Source organism: Hibiscus syriacus, unplaced genomic scaffold (genome assembly GCF_006381635.1).
Source record: "Hibiscus syriacus cultivar Baekdansim isolate YM2019G1 unplaced genomic scaffold, ASM638163v2 tig00002426_pilon, whole genome shotgun sequence".
NCBI lineage: Eukaryota > Viridiplantae > Streptophyta > Magnoliopsida > Malvales > Malvaceae > Hibiscus > Hibiscus syriacus.
Window position 1 is genome coordinate 60,382 of NW_024061929.1, and position 14,695 is coordinate 75,076.

At 34.0% G+C, this 14,695-nt stretch overlaps 1 pseudogene; it reads right to left on the reverse strand.

The window, feature by feature from the left end:
- LOC120145628 overlaps positions 1 to 6,239 on the reverse strand; it is a 42,734-nt pseudogene extending 36,495 nt beyond the window's left edge.
- Between the last annotated feature and the right edge of the window lie 8,456 nt (positions 6,240 to 14,695).

The following is a 14,695-nucleotide window of genomic DNA, read 5'->3' on the forward strand; positions in this document are numbered from 1 at the left end:
TTAGACCTATTAGTTACAAATGAGTTTTTAGGAAAATACTTAGACCAGATGGGTCAATCCATAGATATAAGGCAAGGCTAGTAGTCAAAGGGTTCACTAAGAAATTTGGTATTGATTTCTTTGATACCTACTCTATCGTGACTAAGATCTCAACTATTCGTGTATTGTTTGCATTTGCCTCTATTCATATATTACAAGTACATCAAATGGATGTAAAGACTACATTCCTTATTGGAGCTCTAGACAGGGAGATCTAAATGGAACAATGATAACTCTCCAAAAGAGTTATTATTTAGATCATTTTTACTTAGGTTAAATTTGCACTCTATCATTTTTAGGATCATATTTAGATTTATTTTAGCATATTTTACATAATTTTCATAATGAGAGGAAATGTTGGTACTTATGTTGATTTTAATGTTTCTCTTTCTGCAAAACTGATGTTGTGACATTGTTAATTTTGTAACTGTTGTTGAGCGTCGATGTTAGACTGGATTGTTGAGACAATGCTACAGTATTTCTGAGTACTAGGCAGCTTGAGAAATTTTAGGAATTGACATATGTTCACAGTTGCTGCGAGATAAGGGTTGGAATTTGAATTTTAAAAACGAATTATCATAAAAAATGGATTTTTCTATTGGTAGAAAGTTTGACTTTGATGGGATATAATTATAATATTTTCTACGCACTTTCCTTATTCCGAGGATATCCTAATTTTCTAGCCAATTTTTATTTTTTCTCTCCTACCATAACCATGGTTGCTTAAGCCATTCGCCAGGGAGTGTGCTAGCAGCGTGGAGCAGTCGAGACCGATTGAGATTCAAGCTTTCCTTAGTATTCTTTCCTTGAGAAAAAGAGACATTTTTCTAAGTTTGAATTATTTATTTTTATTTTGTTATTCGGATTTGAACATAAGGTGTTCGTTGTAATATATACCTTATGATTTTGCTTAAAACAATATTTTTATGATCTGAGTTCTTTTTAATAAATGTTTTTAGAGATGTAATATATACTTTAGTTTCAGCATCGGTGTTTATGAAAGTAAACCTAATCATATAGAGATTTATGATGCCGATTGTTCTTGCATTATTAAACATTTGATCAATTATTTTAATGAGAGTTAATTTCAATTGGTTAAGTGTTTAATTATTGAGGTTTGATTAATGTGTTAATTACTGCATGACTCATAACCGTATTGCCACACCATATTTGTATTATTAGCTACTAGATAACAACAACATTCTTTGGTCCATTGGTTTGATTGCTCAACTACTTGCTATAGCATTCCCATGCTTTTATTATTATGATTTTATTACTTTGTTGACTTTCTGTTACCTTCTTAAAATGCACATTACTTGTCCTTTATTTTTGCCAACAACAACTCTTTTGTGAAATATGCTCTCTGTGGATTCGACATCCGATACACTTTGTGTATCCACTTTACTACTTGAATATGATAAGTATATTAGCGTGATTGTTGTAGCATTTATGATAGCATTAAGTTTTTAGCGTCATTGTCGAAGAGCAATTGCTTTGCTTTAGAGTTGTTTATTTGTTTATTAACTTTGTTTATTTTCTTTTTGTAGGTATTGTTTTAGCATAGTGTTGTTGGTGCATGTCCTGCAATAACAATAAAGATTTAGAGCCTTTTGATCCTCAATCGAACATACATTATGTGAATATCATAGACAAGTAGCTTGTAATTGAGAAAAGATGGCCTAACATGGTGATGGTAACAACGCTTTGCCACCAGTGTCAAATGGTGAGTATGGATTGTCGGCTGACAATGGAGTTAACCAACAACATCATTACAATATTGATAACTATAATAGGCCAATCCGAGAGCATATGGTTCCATCATTGGATGATTTAAATCCTGACATCGTCCGATCAACCATCTATGCTTCCCATTTTGAGCTGAAGATAATGATCTTTCAAATGTTGAAGTTCGTGGGGCAATACAGTGGTTCATTCACTGAAGATCCTAGAGGACATCTCCGAGCATGTATGGAAGTTTTTGATTCATTTATTCATCAAGGAGTTCCTGAAGAGGCATTAAAATGAATATATTCATGTATTCGCTGCGCGACAAAGCTAGAGTTTGGTTGACATCATTGCCACTTGGTGCTATAACATCTTGAAACGAGCTAGCACAAAAACTTTTGTTGCGATTCAATCCACCAAATATAAATGCAAAGTTGAGAAATGATTTGACATCTTTCAAGAAACTAGAAGATGAGAATTTGTGTGAGGTATGTGAGAGATTCCAAGACTTGATGTGAAAGTGTCCAATGTATGGATTCCCACATTGGACGTAAATGAAAATGTTCTATAACGGGTTGAACATGCACACTCGAATGGTGGTGGATGTTTCAGCAAATGGAGATTTATTGGATAAGGCATATAATGAGGCCTATGATATTCTAGAAAGGATATCAAACAATGATTATCAGTACCCAACACGAAAAACATGTTTGGCAGATGCAATACTATAGTAGTGGATTTTGATGCTTTCAATTCCATGGCCTCCCAAATCACAACATTGATAGATATGGTGAAGAAGTTACAAAAGTGGGGGTATGTACGAAGTAAAGCCAACATCCCGTCTCTCATATGTTTATTGTGTAGATGATCATAACTATAAGGAATGCCCCCAAAATCTTGAATCTATCTACTACGTGAGGAACTATAATAGGAACAATGATTCCTATGGCAACACTTATAATGCCAACTTTCATAACCATCCCAATTTGTCTTGGAGGATCCAAAATGTTGCAAATCCAACACAATAACATTAGAATTAGCTGCAACATTATAATCAGTGGTAGTTGATGCTTCAACATTAGACACAACAACAGGCTACACAACCACAACAAAGGTAGAATTATCAAGGACAATAAACATAAACCATAAATCTTTCATCTCTTTAAGCCTTAATGAAGGAGAACATGACAAGTTAATCAACATCACTGAGAGCCTTAGAGAATCAAGTAGGCCAAGTGGTGAATGTTTTGAGCAATCAATTACAAAGAGCACTGCCCAGCGATACTGAGAACACAATGCAACTAGGAAAAACTCATTGTTACGAGCATTGCAAAGTCATCACAACTTGAAGTGGTATCCATATTGGAAAGCCTACTTAGGAGCCTAAGAATAAGGATGTTGATGGGCTTGGACAACAAGCTAAAGGAAAAGAAACGGAAGTTACCCTTGAACCAATTGTTAATGTTACAACGAAAAAGACGTTAAAATGTAATAATTCAGCGACAATGCCACCAGCAATGCCAACAACACTGCCTCTTGTAATGCTGTCATCGATGCCAAATCAACAGAATCAAAGACCTCCACCTCTATTTCCTCAACAATTCAAGAAAAGCGAGGATGACTAGCAATTTAGAAAATTCATTGATCTACTACGACAATTGCGTGTTAATATACCATTTCCTGTTAATATACAATTTCCTCAACAATTGTGTATTGATATACAATTTGGAGCAAACACCGAACTATGCTAAATTTATGGACATGCTTTCCAAGAAACATAGAATTAGTGATTTCGAGACCGTTGCACTCACTGAAGGGTGTAGCACCATAGTCACGAGCATGTTACCCAAAAATTTAAATGATACAAGGAATTTTACTATTCTTTGTACTATTGACAATCATTACATATGTAGATCTTTATGTGATTTAGGCTCTAGTATTAATTTAATGGCCTTGTTTATTTTCAAGAAACTTGGGATTGGTAAAGCAAAACCCACAACGGTTACACTTTAACTCGTTGACCGATTTATTGTCCATCCCGAAGGCAAGATTGACAATGTGCTAGTACGAATGGATAAATTTATCGATCAAGTGGACTCCGTTGTCTTAGATTGTGAAGCAGACAAAAAGGTACACATAATACTATGAAGATCATTTCTTGCTATTAGATGAACATTAATTAATATTGAAAAGAGAGAACTCACATTGCATCTCAATGACCAATAAATTACATTTAATGTGTTCAACCCTCTTCAATGTAAGGAAGAAGATGAATGCCATGATGTTAACATTGTTAAAATAATAGTACAAGAACAATTAGATGAATGTGAGAGCATTGAAGACCTCTTTAATATTGTTGTGACAAAAAAGACTCGAATGAGCCAAAAGGGAACCAAAGCTTTCTCATTGACCTTGGCATCAACTATAACTTTACACCTTCAATGTCGACTACAGAGTTACAACACGAGTATCTGAGGAAAACTGCAAATGCTACCATGGTGTAGAAAAATACAACAACATCCAAGTCATCGAGGAATGCCTCACAAGGCTCTTACAATTGAAGCCTTCTCCTAAGATTCAAATCGTCAAGCCCATACATTCAAAATGAAGTGCACTTCATGGTTGATTCCAACAAGAAAAAGTTTTTTTATGAACAATGTTGCGATCCCACAAGCACAAAGGACTTAGACCATTGCGATGATGCCACAACAATAATCAACAAACATATAGGAGAATCATTTTATTGGGACCCAGGCGAAGTTACCAAAAATTTCCATTTCACTATGTGAAATCATTTTTTACATGATTTTAGTAAGTCATTTATGACGTTAGATTAGTTTTATTTTTACAATTTTCTCTTGAGATTTTGTTTCTTTTAAGGTCAGGTTCCCACAGTAATTGTTGCACCATCAGTTATCATATATTTCCTCTGATTCACAACATCAATTGAAGTTACAAACCACCATTACTGTCCATAACCCTTTTGAATTCCAGATTACATTGCTACATAGCATTGGTAAAGCAACCACACAGTCATTGCTACATAGCATCTTCACTGATATTAGGGGAGTATTGATGTCCCTTCTCCCAAGTTTTGTTTTATTTTTTGTTCTATTTGTTTGCATGCATTGAGGGCAATGCACATCTCAAATTTAGGGGTGTTCTGTTCATTTGTGATGTTACACTTGAATTTTTTTTGTTGCATTTGTATTTTTCATGTTCATGTTGCATTGTTTTACTATATTAAGGATTAGAATGATGTCGTAGTTGATGAAAATTTTTAAACTATTTTTGATGAAGTTCGATGATGATTTTTTTAGTAGTGAAATGTTTCAGGAATACATTTGGGAAAAACATTAAAACATAATTTTCTAAATTATATCACTTTATATTTGGGAAAAAGAAAAGGGTTTAACCCTAAAATAAATTCATTCAGCAATAAAATTGGGTTTAGGTTTAATTTGGGATTTTTTTGGTTAAGGGTTTTCTCTTGATTATCGATCGTGGGAGGTTTAAAATTAGGGAGAGAAGGACTCGATTGAAGGTTTGTTCGAGTGTGGCAAACAATAAGTTGTTATATTTGAGGAATGCCTTATTTGATTCATGAGTAAATTTTTTATAGATTATCAAAGAGTATTTAAATAGTTTGAAATGAAAATAATGTTGGGATATTTTTTTTGAATAGTAATGTTTAAATATTTTATGGTTGTCAAAAATTTAAATCATGATTTAAGTTTCTCATAAGCATAATGGGTTATTTCAAGTTTTAAAAATTTAGTAGTTATTTCTTATGTATTACAACATCGACAACATTTATACAGGTGAATAGTTATTTCTAGTTTTAAAAAGTGTTGGGATTATGCTTGATGTTGGATGTATTATTTGAATTTAAAACCGAAAAATGTGTAAAATTATATGTTGGGAATGAATTAAGATTCGAAACCATCATTAATCTGTTGGTATTGTAATGGATTTTAGATGCATTATTACTATTTTATTCATTTGTTTTTTCATTGTTTGTTTTATTATCATTTTGAGTTGTTGTTTACCGGAAGAAGACTTGGACAGTCCCAATTTTATACTTTACCCTTAATATTATATTGTAGCATGTGTGTTGGACAATGTGCATGCATGTGTATTAAATATAAAATGATAAAATTGATGTTGTTGGTGAGAGGTAATTCGAGGCTCAACACACCACTTTTTGCAACACCTATAGTAAGTGCACATCTCACACCTCCAACAAGTCCCACTAGGCCATTTGAAACTACTCCAATACCTTTAACAACAACACATCGAGCAACTTCAACTCCAACATGTCCATCAAATAGATCATTTTCAACTGGTGTACCTCCAACATATCGATCATCTTCAACTACTGCACCAACAACTGCTCCACCAACAACTATTCCACCTCTATATCCAATAGTTACTAGAGTACCAAAACTCTCTATGAGTATTAGTAAACTCAACATTACTTTATCTATTATTTCCTCTAGCTTATAACACATACATTTATGAAATGTGGATGTTTTTTATTTTCTTTCATTTGTTTAGTTGAGATTTGAAGTGAAATGATATAGTGGATAATAATGGTTATATATTTTATTTAGTGATTCATTGTAGATATTTTAATTAGCTGGACATGTTATGCATTCTTAACTAAACATGTTCTGCATATTTTAAATAGAATGTCTAGTTGAAACTACATATTTTATATAGAATGTCTAGTTGAAATTTTCTATTGATTTTCTATTGGTTTTCAAGCTTTTGATTTATATCAGGTTGATAAATGTAATGCATAACTTTACAACTACACTTTATATGGTCTTCTTCCTTATTATATATTCGGAGGCCTGCAACTGTTCAAGTGCCAAGTCAGTCCACATTTACTGAGACAAGGAAGAAGATAAAAAAGGCGACAGGAAGGCAACTCGCACCATCTAAACTACAACCAACTGAATATCAAGTTATCAGATGGATGTTGCAATCACTTGCTCCATCTAAAAATATGGTTATGCAGAGTTCTCAAGAATCAATTAGCAGTTTCAAACCAAAGACCAATTGATGTTTTTGGTTTTCATACTTTTTGGCAGTTTGAAATCATGATATGGTAATCTCATACTTCTTGATGGCTACTATCTTTTGTGTCATTTTTTTTATCTAGGTTTAGTTAGTATGATACGGTTGCCAAAAACTTATACTAGGATATATGGTGACATTTTGATGTATTACAGAAAAATGGTTTAATGTACAACACTATACATTGTTATGTTACTTCTACAATTTGATGCTTTTTATATTTATTCAAGAAATCATTTCATATTTTATTTTGTTCTAACTAAATAAAAAAATACTTCAAATTCATGATAGAAAATTGATGAACCTCAAATTCTTGTTCATAAATACTTCAAATTCATGTTCATAAACAAAAAATAAGGAAAAATAAACACACAAAAAATAAAAAATTTAAGTAAATTATTGAACCTCAAATTCATGTTCATAACCAGTTCAATTACATGTTGAACTTCAAATTCCTTTCTTAATACTTCTTCCCAACATAATTAATAACAAAAAACCTTCCCAAAATGAATTTAAGCCAACAAACATAAGGAAAAACTAAGAATCCCTTACTTAAGCCTTTCTTAACCCAACATAAGTAAGAACAACAAAACCCCCAAATAAATCACCCAAACCACTCGCTCAATCATTCTCCTCTCCATGGCTCTCGTCTTCCTTAGCAAACCAATGATAATAGAACGTGAATGTGGATTCATTGGTGGATCATAATAAATAAGAAATTACAATTTATTCTAAATGAACGCTTATAGTTAACGCACCCAAAGAATCTCTTTCCAGCATTATTATTCGTCCAAGCTGTGTGAACGATAGCTAAAATTCCACAATAACATATTGGAATTGTAGTTGGTGATCTCTCCATTAGTGTCTCCATTGCTAGCAATTTTTGATAAAAACAAATTGAAGAATGAAAAATTTGATTTTTAAGGTTTATGGTTTCAAATTTGGGGAAGAAGAAAAGTAGGTTGACTGCTAAAATGGGTTAAAGGATATTTGCATTGAGATGAAAATATGACTAGTAACGTGGCATTAGAGCCCACTATCGGTGGTTGATGGAAGGGACAGAAATGAAAACGAAATAAAAGTTCGGTGATTAGAATACAAGTTTCAAAAGTTGGGTGACCAAATTGCAAGTGTCCTATGTTTAGGGACTATTTATATACTTTACCCTAGATTTATTTAAGCATATTTTACATCATTTTGTATAATGGGAGTGAAATGTTGGTACTTAGGTTGATTTTAATATTTCTGGTGCAAAACTGATGTTGTGACATTGCTAATGATGTAGTCGTTGCTGAGCGCCGATGCTGGACTTGATTGCCGAGACAATGCTGCAACATTTCTGAGTCACCAGGCAGTTTGAGAAATTTTAGGAATTGACAGCTGTTCGCAATTGTTGCGGGATAAGGGTTAGAATTTGAATTTTAAAAAAGGAATTATCATAAAAATTGAGATTTTCTTATTGGTGGAAAGTTTGACTCTGATGTGCTATAATTATAATATTTTCTACACACTTTTTCCATTACAGGGGAAACTCTAATTTTTTAGCTGTTTTTTAATTTTTTTTTCTCCTACCATCACCATGGTTGCCTAAGCCATTCGCCAGGGAGTGTGCTAGCAGTGTAGAAAAGGCGACCAATCGGGATTCAAGATTTCCTTAGTATTTTTTCCTTGAGAAAATGAGACACTTTTCTAAGTTTGAATTATTTATTTTTATGTTGTAATTCAGATTTGAACATAAGGTGTTCGATGAAATACCTACCTTATGATTTTCCTTAAAACAATATTTTTATGAGTTAAGTTCTTTTTAATGGATGTTTTTAGAGTGTCGCAACCGTCTTTCGGTTGGGCCCAGAATTGGGCTTTGACTTAGGAAAATGGATTAGGAGTCGCCACTGATCATTTATTTTAAAGCAAATGGGTTGATCGGACACCCTATTTCTTATATGATCTGCGTCTTACCAAAGATGTGTCGGATTTGGGAGTCGGTTACAGTCAAGGAAGGGTTAGCACCCTTGAACTGCCCTTTCGGAACTACGTAATTTCCAGTTGTCTTTGATTAAGAAAATTGTAATTTAAATTAAAAGATAAAATGACGATCCAAATTACTCACCTCTAAGGTTTGGAAAACGAACCCTTAAATAATCAAGAAAAGTGTTAGAAAAACAAAAACGATGAAGATAAATTGAAAATAAAGAAGAGATAAACAAAAAAATACTAACAAATATGGACGAAAAGTAAACAACACAGTTGATATTGAGATTATGAAAATAAAAGGAATATAAAAAAAATAAAGACAATGGAATAAGATAAATAAATAAAATAGGAAAAATGAATCAATGAATAAAGAAAATAAAAATAAAATAAATAAACAAAACGAAGGGAAAAAAGGTAAAAAAGGAAATACATACATATTAGCTTGTAAACTAAAAAATATATAAAGAAAAATATTAAGAAATAACGTAATATAAAATAAAATAAGTAAATAATAAAATAATAATGATACATGTATATACATAACAACAAAAGGAAATAAATAATAATAATATACAGGAGTAATATCAAATATATACTATAATGTAATATTAAATAAAATAAGAAGAAAATTGAAATTCAAATCTAGAAAACGGACTAGAATGTAAAAATAGAAAATCGAATGACAAATTTTGGAGCACTTTGAGGATGAATTGAGATTTCAGGGTGGAAATTAAATCCTTTATAAACGAGGGGACCAAGAGTGAGATTACCCCTTTTTCACACCCATTCCGAAAATCAAAGTATTTTCTCAAGAAAAGAAGCCTCGGGGGCTAGATCTATAAAAATAGATCCCGAAAAATGCCCATGTTCATGGGCAAAAATTCATTTTCTTTGGTTTTTTCGAATACAAAATGTAACGAGACACAATCATGCAAGCGTAAACTCGAAAAAGGTATTATATTTACCTTGTATTTCTCTTCGAAAACTTGTAGGAAAAAAAACTCTGATTTCGCTCTAAGATTGCTCGTAATTTCTGCTTGTATTTCGTATCTCCATTCGTGTGTTATAAATGATATGGATTACATGTATTTATCATGGAAAAAGCAGACTATTTTTAGAATCCTATACAAAATAGACTTCTAACGCTCTTTGGTTGCTGTGAAAATTGGCTGCAGGAGGAGTCTTCGGGGATGAGACATGTGGCGCTGGAAAATTAGTGTCTACAACTGCCCCTCTTTGTCCTTTTTCGTGGAACAAAAAAATAGGGCAAAGATAAAAGACACAAATTTTTGTTCATATCAAATATCCTCTATCGTAGAGTTGAAATCCGATATTTGATTGGTTTGCCAAATTAAACTGAAATATGGAATGACTCCCTCGTCGTGAGGTCGAGTTGAACTGGAAGCTTCTGAGCACGATATCCTTCGTCGTGAAGTTGAAATCGAACTCAAAGCTTTTGGCGAGTGGCCTTTGAATCGTCTTCTGGATCAAGATACTTTGTCGTGAAGGTGAAACTTGTCCTGAAGACTTCGGTGTTGCTGCGTTACAGATGAATCCTTTGTCGTGAAGTTGGGTCAATTTGTTTGTGAAGATGGAATCGAATATGGCCCCTTCGTCGTGAAGTTGAGCCTTGGATTTGGATATCATTCGTCGTGAAGCTGAAATCCAATTTAAGTTGCGTTGTTTCGAGGCCAATATCCTTCTCTGTGAAGTTAAAATTGACTCTGAAACTAAAAAGTGTGTTGACAGACGCTCCTTCTTTGAGTTGGATATCCTTCTTCGTGAAGTTGAAATCCAATCTAGAGATGGATATTGCTTGTTTGCACGATTCCCTTTGTTGTGAAGTTGAAACCGTTGGTGACCCCTTCGTCGTAAAGTTGAGTCTGGAATTGGATACCCTTCGTCGTGAAGTTGAAGTCCAAGTAGGTTGTATTGTTCCAAGTCCAATATCCTTCGCTGTGAATTTGAAATTGGTTCTGGAACTGGGAAATTGTTTGTTGACAACCAACCGTCCCTTCGTTGTGAAGTTGAACTTGTGTTGTCTCGAGTCCAATATCCTTCGATGTGAAGTTGAAATTGGTTCTGAAATTGGGAAATTGTTTGTTGACAACCAGCCGTCCCTTCGTTGTGAAGTTGAACTTGTGCTGTCTAGAGTCCAATGCCCTTCGCTGTGAAGTTGAAATTGGCTCTGAAATTGGGAAATTGTTTGTTGACAACTAGCCATCCCTTCGTTGTGAAGTTGAACTTGTGTTGTCTTGAGTCCAATATCCTTCGCTGTGAAGTTAAAATTAGCTCTGAAATTGGGAAGTTATTTGTTGACAACCAGCCGTCCCTTCGTTGTGAAGTTGAACTTGTGTTGTTTCGGGTGGCGCGATATTCTCTATTGTGGAGTTTAAATCGTGGATGTGTGGGAACAATATCCTCCGTCGTGGAGTTGAAATCGTGAATGACCCCTTCGTCGTGAAGTTGAGCCTTGACTTGAATATCATTCATCGTGAAGTTGAAATCCAAGTATTGTGAGGTTTGGCTTCGAGCTAGATATCCTCCGTCGCGAAGTTGAAATCTACTCTCGAGTTGATTGTGTAGCTTTGAGCTCAATATCCTTCGCTGTGAAGTTGAAATTGACTCTAGCTAAAACCTGAAAAAGTTATGCATATATGTGATGAGATGGATGCAATGCTCTTAGGTATGCCTAAAATGCATATGCAACATATGTTATTTTTGGGCTCAGGAGAGAAATCTCGATCTCTGGTTGCTTTTCTGGAATCTTAGTTCTGGAATCTTCAAGTTCTGATTCCTGATCTCGAATTCTTCAAATGTTCAAATCTGATGTGCACATTCTATTTTTTTGATTTGAGAAATGCTTTCGACCATCCCAAGTATGTGCCTGAGCTGAGTGTAACGGTTCAGATAACGGTTCAGATGATGCTTCAAGAGAAATTGTCACGAAAGAGACAATTCGTTTCAAGGGAAACTATCTCAAAGATATCTGTTGTTTCATGAGGAACGGTCTCAAGGGAGACAAAATTTTGTTTTAAGAAAAACTATCTCATGAGAGACAAAACTTACTTCCAAAAGAAATTGTCTCACGTGGAGATGAAATTAGTTCCAAGGAAAACATATTCAAAGATTTTGTTTCAAGGGAAACTGTCTCAAGAGAGACAAAATTCATTTCAAGGGAAATGTTTTCAATATTTATGTTTCAAAGGTTTTTGTGTTTCAAGAAAAACAATTTCAAAGGTTTTTTTCCAAGGGAAACTGTCTCAAGAGAGATAAAGTTTGTTTCAAGGGAAACTGTCTCAAGAGAGACCATGGTGAGCACGATTCCCTTCGTCGTGAAGTTGAAACCATGGGTGGCCCCTTCGCCATGAAGTTGAGCCAGGAATTGGATATCCTTCGTCGTGAAGTTGAAATCCAACTTGAAAATACGAACTGGATCGGTTCTGAATTAGCTCTCGAACTCGTCTGAAGTTGATTCTAAGATCTGTCGATCTTTCAATATATCAAATTAGTTGAGATGTAGCTCCTTGCTACTGAGTTAAGCAACCACTATCAATTTTTACAAACTCTTTTGAATCATGTATCTTTCGCATTGAAGTTGAAACTTGACTCTAAAGCTACAAAAATTATGTATGCTAAAAATGATAAATGTGATGCTCTCAAGTGTGTCTAAGATGCATGCAACATGAATTAATGTCATTTATCTCTTGGATAGAGCCTCATTTTTGCCTCCTTGTTCCTGCATGTGGAGGAAATGCCTTCAGAAGGTCTGATAATTCGCATTAGGATGTTGAATCCCCAAAGATACCCTAATATCCAAAAATACCCCAATATTTGATGTTGAATCTTCAAAGATGCCCCAAATGTTCCTCATTTCTTGCTTCAGCATTGATTCTGAGCACGAGCTTTGTATCTAAGAGTCACATGTCATTTACCAAGATCCACTCTAGAGAGACTGTCTTGTTTGAAAAAAAATGTTTTTCTTTCTCTTTTATTTTCAAAGTTATGAAAATATCAATTAAAAGAGTTTCGAAAAATGTTTAACCAAAAGTTTTGAAAATATTGTCACTTTCACGGTTTTACAATTGAGACGAATCATAAAACTAGAGTTCATCGGATATCAAAGAATTAATTACAATGTTAATCCTTTAATAAATTATAATTATTTGACAAGTGTCAAGATCAAAGCTATCTTTGGGAAATGGTTAAGTAAGGAACGGATAAAAATGTCTCAGATTATCGTGTTTGGTCAAAGGTTTGGCATTTTATGCCCAAAGGATTGATGGGGTAGCTTGCATGTTTCTCTTCTGGAAGTGTTCTCTGACTCCCAACCTTCGTTGTCACACTCGAATTGTGCGATGCCTTATCAAGGAATTTGTGTGATCGCCTCAGTTGCACAATTTTTATATTCAAACCGCCTTTTCAGGTTTTTAACTTGAACCCTCCTTTGGTTTCAAGACGTTATTCAGGATTTACGTCTTGAATCCCCCTTTGTCATTTTTCTCTACCATGCATTAATTACATTATTTTTTTGCAAATTAATCCTGATGGGCGGGATGAAATATGAAGATAGTCTCTTCTGTTTAGAAATCCATGTATGATTAGAAGGGACTTTTAAGGCACGTAATGTAGGCTAGGGCTCATGGTTATGAAAGAAAAGGATAAATAGGCCCAAATAAGTGTTTCAGGGTATTGAACCAAGGATCAATTTATTCTGATGCCCTCGACCTTGTCTTGCTCAAAATGTCTCTTTCTCTTGATGCTCTATGATCTTCGAGTGAAGTGATTCAGTGATTCAAGAATGATTGTGTTTGATCAATCTCATAGTTTGAAGCTTGATGTGCCATTTGTCTTTAGGGAATATGTGCTTTTTGTCCCTTTTCCTTTTGATTTTTGCTTCTTTTCTTTTTTGTTCTTGATTGAATCTTCGCACTTGGTATTTAGCCCACCTTTTGGTATTTCATTTGGATTGATGTCTTTACTCATGTGAGCAGATTTCTTCCACCTTGCCCCCAGTGTGGAGGGTGATCCTTGGTTAGGGTTGAATTAGAAGAAAAATACTATAGGCTCAAAAGGGGACACAAGGGATATATTTTTTCTCCTGTTGTGAAGGGATAAAGAAAGAAAGTCGTTCATCATTTCATACATGGATGTCCTCACAGAAGAGGTATCCCCAGGGGAATAAATTTTCAGGATTAATTCTATTTACATGAAAACAGTGTAATTAATGCATGATAGAATTATTTTGGATGAATTCTTCTTCTTTTTTCCCCCAAATGTCTTAATGTTCAAGCTCCCTGCGAGATGCCCCAAGTTATGTCTTAGGAGAATGCTCATGTTCAAATGAACAACTCGATGTTGTGGGCTTTAATGGTGTAAAAATGTCAATTTTGAGTCTAAAAAGAAAATGGTGTGATCTTATTGACTCAAAGAAAGGTGTGGGTGTATAAAAAAGATAAAGGTAATGTTCAAGAATTTCAAAGGGAGGTAATGTTAAAATTTGGTCTTTTTGGTAATGACCATGAGTTATTTTGGGTAAAGAATCAAGGTATTTTGTTTTGGGGTTTAAGACAGGATAAGAAAGGTCTAACCTTGCCATATGTCAAAAATCTATAATTCTTGAAGAATTAAAAGAATCTTAATTCATTTAATATTCGAAGAACTAAAGATTAGAATTTGTTCAATTGCTCCACCTTAGAAAGTAGCATAAATTTAATCATTTAAAAGATTAAGCAAACGATGAAAGATTATAGACGTTTAAACAAAACAATCCTCTAAGTTCAAATGGTATATGCCATGCCCCCTTCTTCGACCGTTTATGCCTCTATATCCATCAGGTTTTGGATCTTGCGCTTCAGCGCCTTATAGTTCTCAG